Below are 12,739 nucleotides of genomic sequence, written 5' to 3'. Positions count from 1 at the left end.
CCCATGGAGCCAGAGTACGCACCGTCGCGATGTGGTCCAGAAGGCCAGGATCTTCTTGAGGGCATGCAGGTTGGACTGCATGGTGAGCTGGGCCAGCAAGCTGCTCTCCACAAGCAGGGAGCGATGGGGAAGGTGAGGCAGCACATGGGAAGGCAGGCCAGGGGAAGGAAGGGAGAAGGAAGGAGCTAGCCTTGCTCACCCTTTTAAGAGGCAGGCAGGAGTAATGACAGAGCTGCACGCAGCAGCCGTCAGACAGCTGAGGCTTGCTGTGTGCTCCCAGCACAGTAATTGCCCTTGCTGCAGGCACTGAGATGAGGAGACAGGAGGAAAGCAGAGCAAGGTGACTAAAGCTGGGAAGGAAAAGCAGAAGGGATGCCAGAGAGGAGCTGGCTTGGTTTGGTAGCCCATATCTGCCAGCCACTATCCATTGAGCTACCAGAACATTTCCAAAGAAATGCAACCAAGCCGGGGAAGGGTCTGGAAATGGCTGGTGAGGAGCAGCTGAGGGAACTGGGTTTGTTTAGTGTGGAGAAAAAGAGGCTGAAGGGAGGCCTCATGGCTCTCTACAGCTCCCTGAGAGGAGATTGGAGTGAGGTGGGGTTGGTCTCTTGTCCCAAGGAACAGGCAGCAGGACAAAAGGAAACAGCCTCAAGTTGCATCCAGAGGATTAGGTTGGAGATGAGGAACAACTTCTTTGCTGCAGGAGTGGCCAGTGATTGGCACAGGCTGCCTAGGGATGTGGTGGAGACCCCATCCCTGAAGGTGTTCAAGAAAGGTGTGGCCATGGCACTTGGGGACACGGTTTAATGGCCATGGTGGTCTTAAGTTGAAGGTTAGACTCAATGATCTTGGAGGTCTTTTCCAACCAAGCAATTCTGTGATTCTATGAAGCTGATGGCAAGGCTCTGTGTTTTAGTGATCCTGAGCTGTCACAGCTCATACAGATCAGTGCTGCCACATGGACCTGCACAAAGGACTGATGATGTATCCCAGCCTCATACTGCCAGTTTCTTCAGAGCCTGAAATGTTCTTACAGTGAACTGCAAAAGCTTCTGTTTCAGTTTGAGAGTGGAGTCCTGGCTGGGAAATGCTAACACAAGGACACAGGGCGATGGCAGCAGTTCTCACGTCTTTGCTGGGTTTGATCAGTTGGCCTGGGTGATCTCTAGTGCTCCTGGAGAGAGATTGGAAACTGATTTTACTGCTAGTTTCACAACCACACCTACAGGTGCTCTCAACCCAACCCTGACGTTGGGAGCTAAAGGCTTTGGTTGGGCAATAGCCTGGCTCAGGCACTGCCTCTTCAGATGCTGCCTTTTCTCCTCCAGCAGTGAGAGGCAGCCCTGGGAAAGTCTTTTGCTTCCTTGCTGTGAGCAACATTGCAAGGCTGATTACTGGGGAAAAGCTCATGTCACGTGGATCTCTCTCCTCCTTCTCTGCTGCTGCTTCTCATCAGAAAGAAAGAGATGAAAAAGGCAGGGAGCAGTACAGTGGAATTAATGAGGGAGTCAAAATAGGAGTGAGAAAACACAGAGCAATAAAAAACCACAAAGAAACAAACAAAGCAAACAAAAAACAAACCAGAGAAAGGCAGCCAAGGGAATCCTTATGAGAAGAGGTCAGAGCTGAATCACACATCAAAACCTTTCTGTGCATGTCTCATGTTGTGCCAGGGGAGGTCTAGGCTGGATGTTAGGAGGAAGTTGTTGGCAGAGAGAGTGATTGGCATTGGAATGGGCTGCCCAGGGAGGTGGTGGAGTCACCGTCCCTGGAGGTGTTGAAGCAAAGCCTGGCTGAGGCACTTAGTGCCATGGTCTGGTTGCTTGTCCAGGGCTGGGTGCTAGGTTGGACTGGATGAGCTTGGAGGTCTCTTCCAACCTGGTTGATTCTATGATTCTATGTTTCACAGAATGCCAGGTTGGGAAGAACCCTAGGGATCATCTGCTCCAACCTTTTTTGCCATCCTATCATATTACATCCCTCATTTGCTCATGAAGGCTACTGCAGAACACTCTGGAGAAAGATTTCATCCCTTATGATGTTCTGAAAGATAGTGGCTCAGTTAGGTCCATCATGTACCCATCCAGATTGAGTGAAAGATTTTCCTCTAAGATAAGGACATTTCAACCTCACTCCTGAAAAGTTTCAGACCCTGAAGAGAGCAGGAATTGTTTGACCTGTCACACCAATAGGGCAGCGGAGGCATCGCTGGATTGGGGGATAAGGATCTTGAAAAAGCAGGTGCCTAAATCAATGGCCTGAGTTTCCAAAGCACAGAGCAGTTTGCAGACCTCACTGACTTCAAAGAGTCCTGCTCAGCCCCTCACACCGATTTGGAGAAGAAGGAAAAGGATAAGGATCCCTTTTGATTGAAAGCTTGGGCTGGGAAACAGGACTGAGCAAAACGAAGGCACAGGCACACCCAAGGCACTGGAGCTCACTGCAGTATCCACCACTTTACCCCACCCTGCTGTGCTTGCTGTGGGGGGAGCTGCCAGTTTTTCCAAGAGAGCTGTGCCCTGGGCAGAATTTGCTGAATTCAGGGCTCTTTTCCCCTCCCCATGCAAAGGGGCTCTGTCCTCTCACTCTGGTAGTGGCAGGAGATCAATCCCCCTTGAGCTTCACCTGGGATGTGCTGAAATGTTTTCTTTAGCGGGCACACCAGCAGCAGGGCAGAGCTCTCCTTTGATCTGTAACCTGCTCCCACCCCTTCCTGCTCTGCTCCTTCCCTGATCACTTCTGATATGAAACTCCTCCGGATGTCACACAGAATATGCCACCATAAAAGCCAGAAGCAAGGAAAGCAGCAGTAATCTCACTCCAAAACCAATACATCCACCCAACATCTTTAATTACAGGCAGCCAGGATGGATTCAGCAGCCTTGTGCTGGAGACAGGAATGTTTTTAATGATGTTTGGTCACTACACTGCCAGGTAGCCAACTGCTCTATCAAATTATCCAACTGTGGTTCCTCCCTCTTCATCCTGTGCCTCTCTGAAGCTGCTACACCCTGGATTAAAGCTTGCTGTGGATGCCAACCACAGCCTTGTTAATCCTTCACAAGGTGGTTTGCTGCCTGGGCTCTCCTCAAACACTGTGTGTATGAGAAGGTTTTTGTTTTGATTGGGTGGACATCATCTGTCCACACACTCAGAGACCCACAGGGGCTCTGTGCCCTGCTGTCACTAAGCACAGATTGGGCAGCAGTGGCAGGGTGTTTGTGTCAATGCTGTTGGAAAGGAAAAGAAGAACACAAAAGGTGTGGAAATGTGGAGACTGAAAGCCAAAGGGTTTCTGTTATAGGTGATTTCTCTTCCACTCTCCTTAGAAGCCTGGGGTCCATATCACACTTCTTCCTATGGTTAGCTGCCTGGAGAAGGAAGGTGTCCAGCAGGAGTAGGGAGGTGATGGCCCCCTTGTACTCAGCTCTGGTGAGACCATACCTTGAGTATTGTGTTTGGTTTTGGGCACCTCTACACAAGAGGAATGAGGAGGTGCTGGAGTGAGTGCAAGGAAGCTGGGGAAGGGCCTGGAGAATAAATCTGATGAGGAGCAACTGAAAGAGCTGGGGATGGTTAGTCTGAAATAGAAGAGGCTGAGGGAAGCCTCATTGCTCTCTACAGCTATCTGAAAGGACCTTGTGGAGAGGTTGGTGCTGATCTCTGCTCACAGGTAGCTGGAGACAGAAGAAGGGGGAATGGCCTCAAGCTGTGACTGCATAGGTTTAGACTGGGCTTTAGGGAACATATTTTTCCCAGCCAGAGTGGTCAGGCATTGGAATGGGCTGCCCAGGGAAGTGGTGGCTGCCTCCTCTCTGAGGGTGTTCAAGGCCAGGTTGGATGAGGCCATGAGCAGCCGAGTCTAGTTGAGAGGTGTCCCTGCTCATGGCAGAGGGGTTGGAGTGGCTGAGCTCTGAGCTCCCTTCCAACCTGAACCATTCTACAATTCTATGATTTACTGTTGGTTACAGAAAAAGAAAAGCTGGATAAAAGAATAAACCATGGAAATGCAAGATCTTGGGGCCCTCACCTCCAAATCTAAGGAGTTTCAGAACTGGGGCTTTGGTTCAGTTCCAGTGTTTTATTCAAGCCATTAAGGAAATGGTTTGGGTTGGGTTTTTGTAAGTTTAGATCTGTGACTACTTTCAAAGCTCAAAACTGAAGCTTCTTAATTTCTGGCAGAAGTGATGGTGGTCCTGTGAGCTGGGGCTGGAGAAGAAATGCAGCATCAGCAGTGAAGCCAGCCTGTGGGGATTTGGTTCATTTCAGAGATTCTTCTAACAGTTTTTAACACTCTCCTGTTTGATTCATTGGTTTGGTCTCCAGTGAGCAACTGGAGGCTTTTACAAGCTTAACACTCCAGTGCACTATTGCCTCAACTCAAGCTGTAACAGCAGTGAGCTGTCCCAGTTTGATGACTGCTGCATGTATGGAGCTGGGGCTTGGGGGGTTTTTTTCCACCTCTTTCCTGCTGTTTTTTATCCCTTTTGGTGAGAAGTGGGGGAAGGCAGTGACAGCCAATCTTGTAACATGCTGATTTGCTCTCTTGGTGTCTCTGCTCCTCCAGCTTGTCAGCTGTGGTCTGCAGCACTCATCAAAACAATCCTGTGGTGCAAAAGGTGCAGGCAGTGACTTCCTGACACTTTTCAGGAATTGCCATCACTGGGAATTCTCATGCCCCACCACCCACCCTGAGTAACCTTCATAACAAAACAGGGCTGAATGAATGCCTTCAGAAACGATCCAGGTCAAGAGCAAATGTTGCTCGTGTTTTATCACCCAGGAAACTCAGAAACCTTCCAAGAATGAAGTTATGGGAGCAGGGCAAGCCAGGCAGCTCCAACCTACTGTCTCTTGCAGACAACAAGGCTTCAGTGTCAAAGCAACAAGACCAAGAACAGAGAGGGAGAGAGAAGAAAGCTGCCCTGAGAACCTGCAGGAAGCTGGTTACAAACAGGTGGCTGAAAGCTAAAGAAAGAGACACAGAGAGAACAAGCAGCAAGACACAGCCATGAATGGAATATATTTTACAGCCTGGCATGAGGAATTTAAGGAATTAAGAGGGTTCTTCTTTGTTTTGCAGCTTAGCAGAAATATTCAGGCTTTAATTATCACTCATCTTGTTGATGGGACATAAATCCCCAAGAATCCCCTTCTGGGGCACTCTGCACTCTTTTACTTACCTGACACCCAGAAGGAATTTGATTTTGTGCCTGACATTGCTGTCAGCAAATAAATGGAACTGGTGTTAGAGGGTTTAGCCTCCTTTGTTGAACTCAGCTTGCACAGTTTGAGGACTTGAAGCAGATTGGCATTAAAGAAAGACTTTTTTTTTTGCCCTAAATCCCAGGGTGCTGCTCTGTGGCAGGAGTGCCACAGCCTTCTCCCTTCCTTCACCACATGCCATGTGCTGTCCCAGGGCTGGGCCCTGTGCAAGGCTGTGTGTGCTGTGCACTCCCCATGCCAGCACGGGGGTAATCCAGATCATTTCAGTGGAACAATTCACATTCTTAAAGCTGATCATGATCTTAAAAGCTTTGCTGGATCAAACCAGAATATTTGGCAGTGCAGGGGACTGAGTCACTTGGGAACCGCTTCATTTGGTGAGCCTTCCTATCGGGTCTGCTGATCACCTTCCCGAGAGCACTGCATGCAGAAGGCATTTCTGAAGTGGTTTGCCTGCCCTCTGCATCCTGCTATAAACTCCTGGTGGCCCACAACGGCTCCCTTTGCTTGTCCAGCCCAATAAACACCCCCAGTAACTGATAAAGGCAATGAAAACACAGAGTCACAGAATGACAGTGGTTGGGAGGGACCTCTGGAGATCATTGAGTCCAAGCCTTTCGCCAGAGCAGGTTCAGTCAGAGCAAGTTGCACAGGGCAGCATCCAGGAAAGCTTCAAATGATTGCAGAGATGGAGACTCCATCACCTCACTGGGCAGCCTGTTCCAGTGCTCCATTGCCCTCAGAGTAAAGAAGCTCCTTCTCATGTTTAGAAGGAACTTCCTGTGGCTATTACCTCTTGTTCTGTCGCTGGGGAGGAGGGAAAAAACGATGGAGTGATTGCCAAACTCCAGGAGAGGTCAGAGGCAGACTGAGGTGTAAGTCATGCATCTGGCTTGTCTTGAGCTATGTCAGTACTTATGGGTAAAGTGAGTAAAGAAAACCTCATGACCTCCAGGCTTGGTGCAGCTCACTGAACTTAGAGGGACTCACCATCAAAGGCACATTGCAAGGCTGAGCCCAAGGTGAGTATTAACATCTTCAAACCCCTTTAGCTCAGGTTTCAGGGGAAAAATCTCCCTCTAATTCACCTGCATTTTTGTTAGAGCCCAGCTGGGTTTAAAGACAATGTCAGGTGAAAGATCTGCAGGGATCTAAAGCCCCTATTGTCTGCCAGCCTGACTTTAATCCCCCAACCCTCAGAACGTGTTTTGGTCTCTGCTCTGGAGCCCTCCCTGTTCTAACCACATTGCATGAGCTCTATTCTGCCCCATTTGCTCAGCCTGTTTCCTCCACCAGATCAGCAGGAATGTGACTGAGAATAAATCTATCAGCTAGAGAGAAACCTCCTCTTTACATCTCTAAGGCCCAGCACAAGTTTATGCACAGGGCAAAGCAGCTTGCTGTCTTGTTCCTGTGCCCTTTGGCAATCCACACTCAATGCAGAGCCAGGTTTTATAGCATAAACAAAGCAGGTTGCTAAATAATTGAGCTGACAAACTGGTTGGAAAAGTTGTGCTTCAAACTGGCAAAGAGGCAAGCTGGTCCCCTGACTTCAGGAACAAACCCTGCCCCTGCTTTTAGGGAGCAGACATAGCCACCACCCTCCAGTCCCACCAATGTGTCAGGTGCTAAAGGCAGGAGATCAATGTGTATGGCTTGGAGAGATTAGGCTGTGAGACATCAGGAGTCCTGCTTGGCTTAAGCTTTAAACACACAGGCTAGCAGAGAACTAATTGCCTTCTTTATTTCAAGGGCATAAGATGTGGGGACAATTCCCAAGAATCCTTTTTCCAACCTCTACTCCACTCCTCTCTATTTCTGCAGAAGAAGGATCTAGCAGATAAGTAATTGCCTTTTTTATTTCAAGGGCATAAGATGTGGAGACAATTCCCAAGGATCCTTTTTCCAGCCTCTACTCCACTCCTCTTTATTTCTGCAGAAGAAGGATCTAGCAGATAAGTAATTGCCTTTTTTATTTCAAGGGCATAAGATGTGGGGACAATTCCCAAGGATCCTTTTTCCAGCCTCTACTCCACTCCTCTTTATTTCTGCAGAAGAAGAAACCAGCAGAGAACTAATTGCCTTATTTCAAAGGCATAAGATGTGGGGGCAATTCCCAAGGATCCTTTTTCCAGCCTCTACTCCACTCCTCTTTATTTCTGCAGAAGAAGAAACCAGCAGAGAACTAATTGCCTTATTTCAAAGGCATAAGATGTGGGGGCAATTCCCAAGGATCCTTTTTCCAGCCTCTACTCCACTCCTCTCTATTTCTGCAGAAGAAGGATCTAGCGGATAAGTAATTGCCTTTTTTATTTCAAGGGCATAAGATGTGGAGACAATTCCCAAGGATCCTTTTTCCAGCCTCTACTCCACTCCTCTTTATTTCTGCAGAAGAAGAAACCAGCAGAGAACTAATTGCCTTATTTCAAAGGCATAAGATGTGGGGGCAATTCCCAAGGATCCTTTTTCCAACCTCTACTCCATTCCTCTCTATTTCTGCAGAAGAAGGAACTAGCAGATAAGTAATTGCCTTTTTTATTTCAAGGGCATAAGATGTGGGGGCAATTCCCAAGGATCCTTCTTCCAGCCTCTACTCCACTCCTCTCTATTTCTGCAGAAGGAACTAGCAAGATGTTGGGTATCTGGCTACAGGAGGAGTCAGTAGAGCCAGTGGTAGAGCTCAGAACTGGGAAGGGCAGCACGGCTGGGCACTATCACTGTGAAACCTTCCCAAAAGCAATCAGGGAATGCTTTTCCTGGAATACTCTCACAAACTCCACTCATTCCTGCCATAGCTACGTCTCCCTCCAGCATGAACTATGATTGCTTTGTTCAGCCAGCAGGCAATCACAGCGGCTATTATACTCTGCTCCTCATTTCCCTGGAGGGAAGCTGAAATGGCAGCCACACTGAAAGATAAAAATCTTCTCATCAAGCAAATTTTATCCTTAGCGAATCCACCCCTAAGAGTCAATGTGGGTAAGGAGCCTGAAATGTGACAGCAAGAACTTGGAGCTGGCCTAAGATTTACACTGGAGTCTTTTTTCATTAAAAAGATAAGATCCCCTCAGAATTCTTGGGCAGCTTATGGTAACCAGGAACCTTTATTCACTCTTTTAAAAAGCCACTTGTTACAAACTCTCAGAAGCACCACCCCCATCAGGGCTAAGTCAGATGAAAGATGTCTGCCTGTTAAGCTCCATGGCAGAAAACATTTGATGCACTTTGAAATGAAAGTGAGAGCCTCAGCTGTGGGCAAATCATGCTTAGCTTTTAGGGCTTTTCACAGGAGCCCAGAATGCCAGGTTGGAAGGGAGCTCAAGGACCATCTGGCCCAACCTTTCTAGGTGATAGTTGAGTTGAAATGAGCTGGGCCAGCAGCCTATCAAGCTGAGTCTTTAAACTGACCAGTGTAGGGGTATCCACTGCTTCCCCTGGGAGATGACTCCACTGTCTGTTCTCATTGTCATTTCTTTAGGCGAAGGTAAAGCACAAATCCAGTGCCAGCCTGGAGAGGAGAGGCAGAGCTGGCAGAGCAGTGGGCTCTCCTGTGTCTGAACCTAATGAGGGGATGAATAATTCATGCAGAGCAGCTCTTCACTTATCTGTGAATAAGTTCTTTGGAGATGGGAAGGGACTGGAACATCTGATGAGGAAGGGCTGAGAGCCCTGGGGCTGTTTAGCCTGGAGAAGAGAAGCCTGATAGGAGATTGTATTAATGCTTCTACATATCTGCAGGGTAGGTATCAAGAAGAAGGGGGCAGGCTCTTTTCAGTGGTGTCCTGTGATAGGACAAAGAGCAATGGACACGAACTGGAACCCAGGTGGAAACCTTAACATGAGGAAAAACTTAATGGCTGTGTGGGTGCTGAAGCCCAGGAGCAGACTGCCCAGAGAGGTTGTGGAGTCTCTTTCTCGGGAGACTTTGAAGACCTGTCTGGATGTGTTCCTGTGTGATCTTCTCCAGGGGATCCTGCCTTGCCAGGAGGGTTGGACTCAGTGATTTTCAGAGCTTCCATGAAAAGTGCAATCATCACAAAAACACTGTCTCTTACCACAAAAGAGAAATGAGAAGAGCCTTGCAGATGATGGTGAGCATTTGCTAACGCTCATCTATTTCAGAAGACAAATCTCTTGACTAGGTCAAGGCTGCAATGGCCTCTTCCAAAGCAGCTCCCAGACCAGCCCTGCTGCCATGCTGCTCCATGCTTTCCTGACACAAAAACTTCACACCAAACATCAAAACCAAATAATTAAATAAATGCATTTGCAGCAAACAACCCAATGCTGTCACTTGCCAGGCAATCCACTGTTGTCACAAATCAAGGTGACCTGCTGAGTCAGCCCTGAGGGCTTGCAGATACCTGAGGAGCAGCTGATACCACAGCTGTACCTGGATATTCCTGCTGCCTGAGGGCCTCCCTCTGCCTTTTGCTCTGGTTTACAGCAGCCTGTTGGTTGCTACGACAGGAGCAGGGCTCCTACCAGATACAACCATGCAGATAACAACTACCAATAGTTAGAAGCCAGTGTCCCCATTGCAAGGCCAGTGCTGTACCCAGCACACCTTACAGCCTCCAGCTCACGTGCAGGGCGTTGCTTGGCTCTCTGAAAGATGTTTTGGCTTAATCCTCCTCATTTCAGCTCCCTCTTCTCAACAAAGCCTTGCTAGACTAGACCAAAGCATCCACTGGATAGGAAGCAGGTCATGAAATATGAGGTGTCCTTGCCCATGGCAGGGCAGTTGGAACTAGATGATCATTGAGGTCCCTTCCAGCCCTGACAGTTCTATGATTCTAAGCTGAGCAAACCATGGATTACACAAAGACACAGGGCATTGCAAAGGGGTTGCTCCATCTGCTGAAACTGAAATTCAGGACCAGTCATTAGGGCCAAATAAAACTGACATTGCTGGACTCATCTCCATTATCTGGGCTGCACATTAGCTCCTCAGACTGGCTGCTCCTCAGAGGCCTAGACAAAACTGGGACAAGGAACAAAGCACCTTTCACCCCCAAGCATGTTGTGGGTCAGAAGGTCATAAGACAGCTCAAATTAACCTCACAACTGCAGCTGAAAAGTTCAGGGCCCTGGAAAACTCCGCTCTGCACATCTCCCAAGGAGCCCTCAGTGGTGGGAAGAAGAAGCATGAGTGTGGGCAACACTTGGCAGTCCAGGCCTGCGAGCTTTTACTCACATGAGTAATCCTTATTGTCTGATTAGTCCCACTGCAGTCATGAGGGGAGGGGCTGCCCATGTAAACCTGCAGAAGGAGGAGAAGAGGCCTTAGCAAAGCAAACCCTGCTGAGATACACATGGTGCTGTTTTTGCAGCCCCTTCCTCTGTTGTGACTTTTCCATGTTTCCCAGTCCATCCCTTTGCTTTTCCTCGTTCTTTTCCTTGTCAGTGAGGCAAAAGCCCTGGGAAAGAACTGCCGGTGGTTTGCTGGTGGCCCATACTTGGCAGGCAGGATGTGGCATTGTGTGGCACTGCATCATACAGGCATAGAAACACCCTCAGGAGAGGCTGGGAGTGATAAGTACGTGACAGGAAAATCTGCTTGCAAGGGGTGTTCCAGGTCAGACTTACAGACCCAGCAGCTGCTCAGGCTCTTCAGCTCTGTTCCACCTTTACAACAACTCCCAAGGTCAGTCCAGCACTCACTGCTGCCTCTTTGACCAGCACGTGTGGAAGAAGAGGAAGTGGCTTTGCCACCTGCACAGATTCACAGGTTGCATTGGGTTGGAAGGGACCCTCAAAGTTCATCTTGTCCAAGCCCCTGCAGTCAGCAGGAACACCTCCAACTTGAGCAGGCTTCCCAGAGCTACAGCAAGTCTGATCTTGAACAGTTCCTGGGATGGAGACTCAACCACATTCCTGGTCAACTTGTTCCAGTGTTTTCTCACTCTCATTGTGCACAACCTCCTCCTGATGTCCCACTTAAATCTCTCCTGCTTCGCTTTCAAACCATTGCCCCTCATCCTATCACCACAGACCCTTCTAAACACTCACAGAATCACAGAATCAGTCAGGGTTGGAAGGGACCACAAGGAGCAGCCAGTTCCAACCCCCCTGCCATACCGAGGGACACCCTACCCTAGACCAGGCTGCACACAGCCTCATCCAGCCTGGCCTCAAACACCTCCACCCATGGGGCCTCAACCACCTCCCTGGGCAACCCATTCCAGCCTCTCACCACTCTCATGATGAACAACTTCCTCCTCACATCCAGTCTGTACCTCCCCACCTCCAGCTTTGCTCCATTCCCCCTAGTCCTGGCACTCCCTGACAGCCTAAAAAGTCCCTCCCCAGCTTTTTTGTCGGTTCCCTTCAGATCCTGGGAGGCCACAAGAAGGTCATCTGGGAGCCTCCTCTTCTGCAGCCTGCACAGCCCCAACTCTTTGTCTGTCCTCACAGCAGAGCTGCTCCAGCCCTCTGATCATCCCAGTGGTCCTTCTCTGGACACATTCCAGCATCTCCACATCCCTCTTGCAATAGGTGCTCCTCCCCAGCCTTCCTGTAGGTGCCCTTCAGGTACTGAAATGCAGCTACTGACCCACTGAGAGACAAGTCTCACAGGCTCACAGGATGTTAGGAGTTGGAAGGGACCCAAGGAGATCATCAAGTCCCACCCCCAACCAAGTCTCACCTACAGCCTGCTTTTACTAACTAGCTGCACTGCTGTGTGCAAACCACAGAGCAAACAAAACACCCCACAAGACACATGGACGACCTGCAGAGCAAAGCCAACCTCCCTGTGGCTCCTCACTGGTTCTTTCCCAGCACAGATCTCCTAAACAAGCCCACAGAACAAAGATGGCTCACTTTTGATTTACTCAGAGGCAATGCATGTGCCCACACCCACACACACCCATTCCCACACCGTGAGCTGTGGCTTCCAGTCCTCTGCCTTATGATTTACCTGCAGCCTCAAACAAACAAAGATAGCTGTGGAGGCAGGGACAGTGCTGCCCTTCCCTGGGTGCTTTTATGGCACCTCCTGTGCCTTGCTCTCCACTCCTGGTGAGTTCTGTGAGAGCTCAGAGGTGGGGGGATGTCAGAATTTTAAGTGTAAAAGTGATTTTCAGCAGAGATCCTGAGTTAAGAAGCAAGATTTGAGACCACTGGGATGGCAGGGAGCAGACCACAGCCAGGGTCAGCTCCACCTGTGAAATTTGCCTTCAGAGGGGCTGGAAGCACAAACCAAGGTTGTAGTGCTCATAGTAGCAGCCCCACCACAGAAACAGAGGGACCTGTGAGGCAGTGGGGAAGAGGGGAAGTAAAGAGACAAAGGTCACAGCTGCCTGCCAGCACTGCAGCCATGGCATCCTTCCTGCTACACGGATCACAGAATCATTTGGGTTGGAAGAGACCTTTAAGTCCAACCATTAACCTAGAACTGCCAGGTCACCACTAAACCATGCCCTTCAGCACCACATCTCCATGGCTCTGAAATCCCTCCAGGGATGGAGACTCCACCACTGCCATAAAATTCAAACACTATTCCAGCAAG

Source organism: Pogoniulus pusillus, chromosome 10, assembly GCF_015220805.1.
Source record: "Pogoniulus pusillus isolate bPogPus1 chromosome 10, bPogPus1.pri, whole genome shotgun sequence".
In the NCBI taxonomy this organism is placed as follows: domain Eukaryota; kingdom Metazoa; phylum Chordata; class Aves; order Piciformes; family Lybiidae; genus Pogoniulus; species Pogoniulus pusillus.
The sequence above is the reverse complement of the archived record's forward strand: the minus strand, read 5'-3'. Positions refer to the sequence as shown.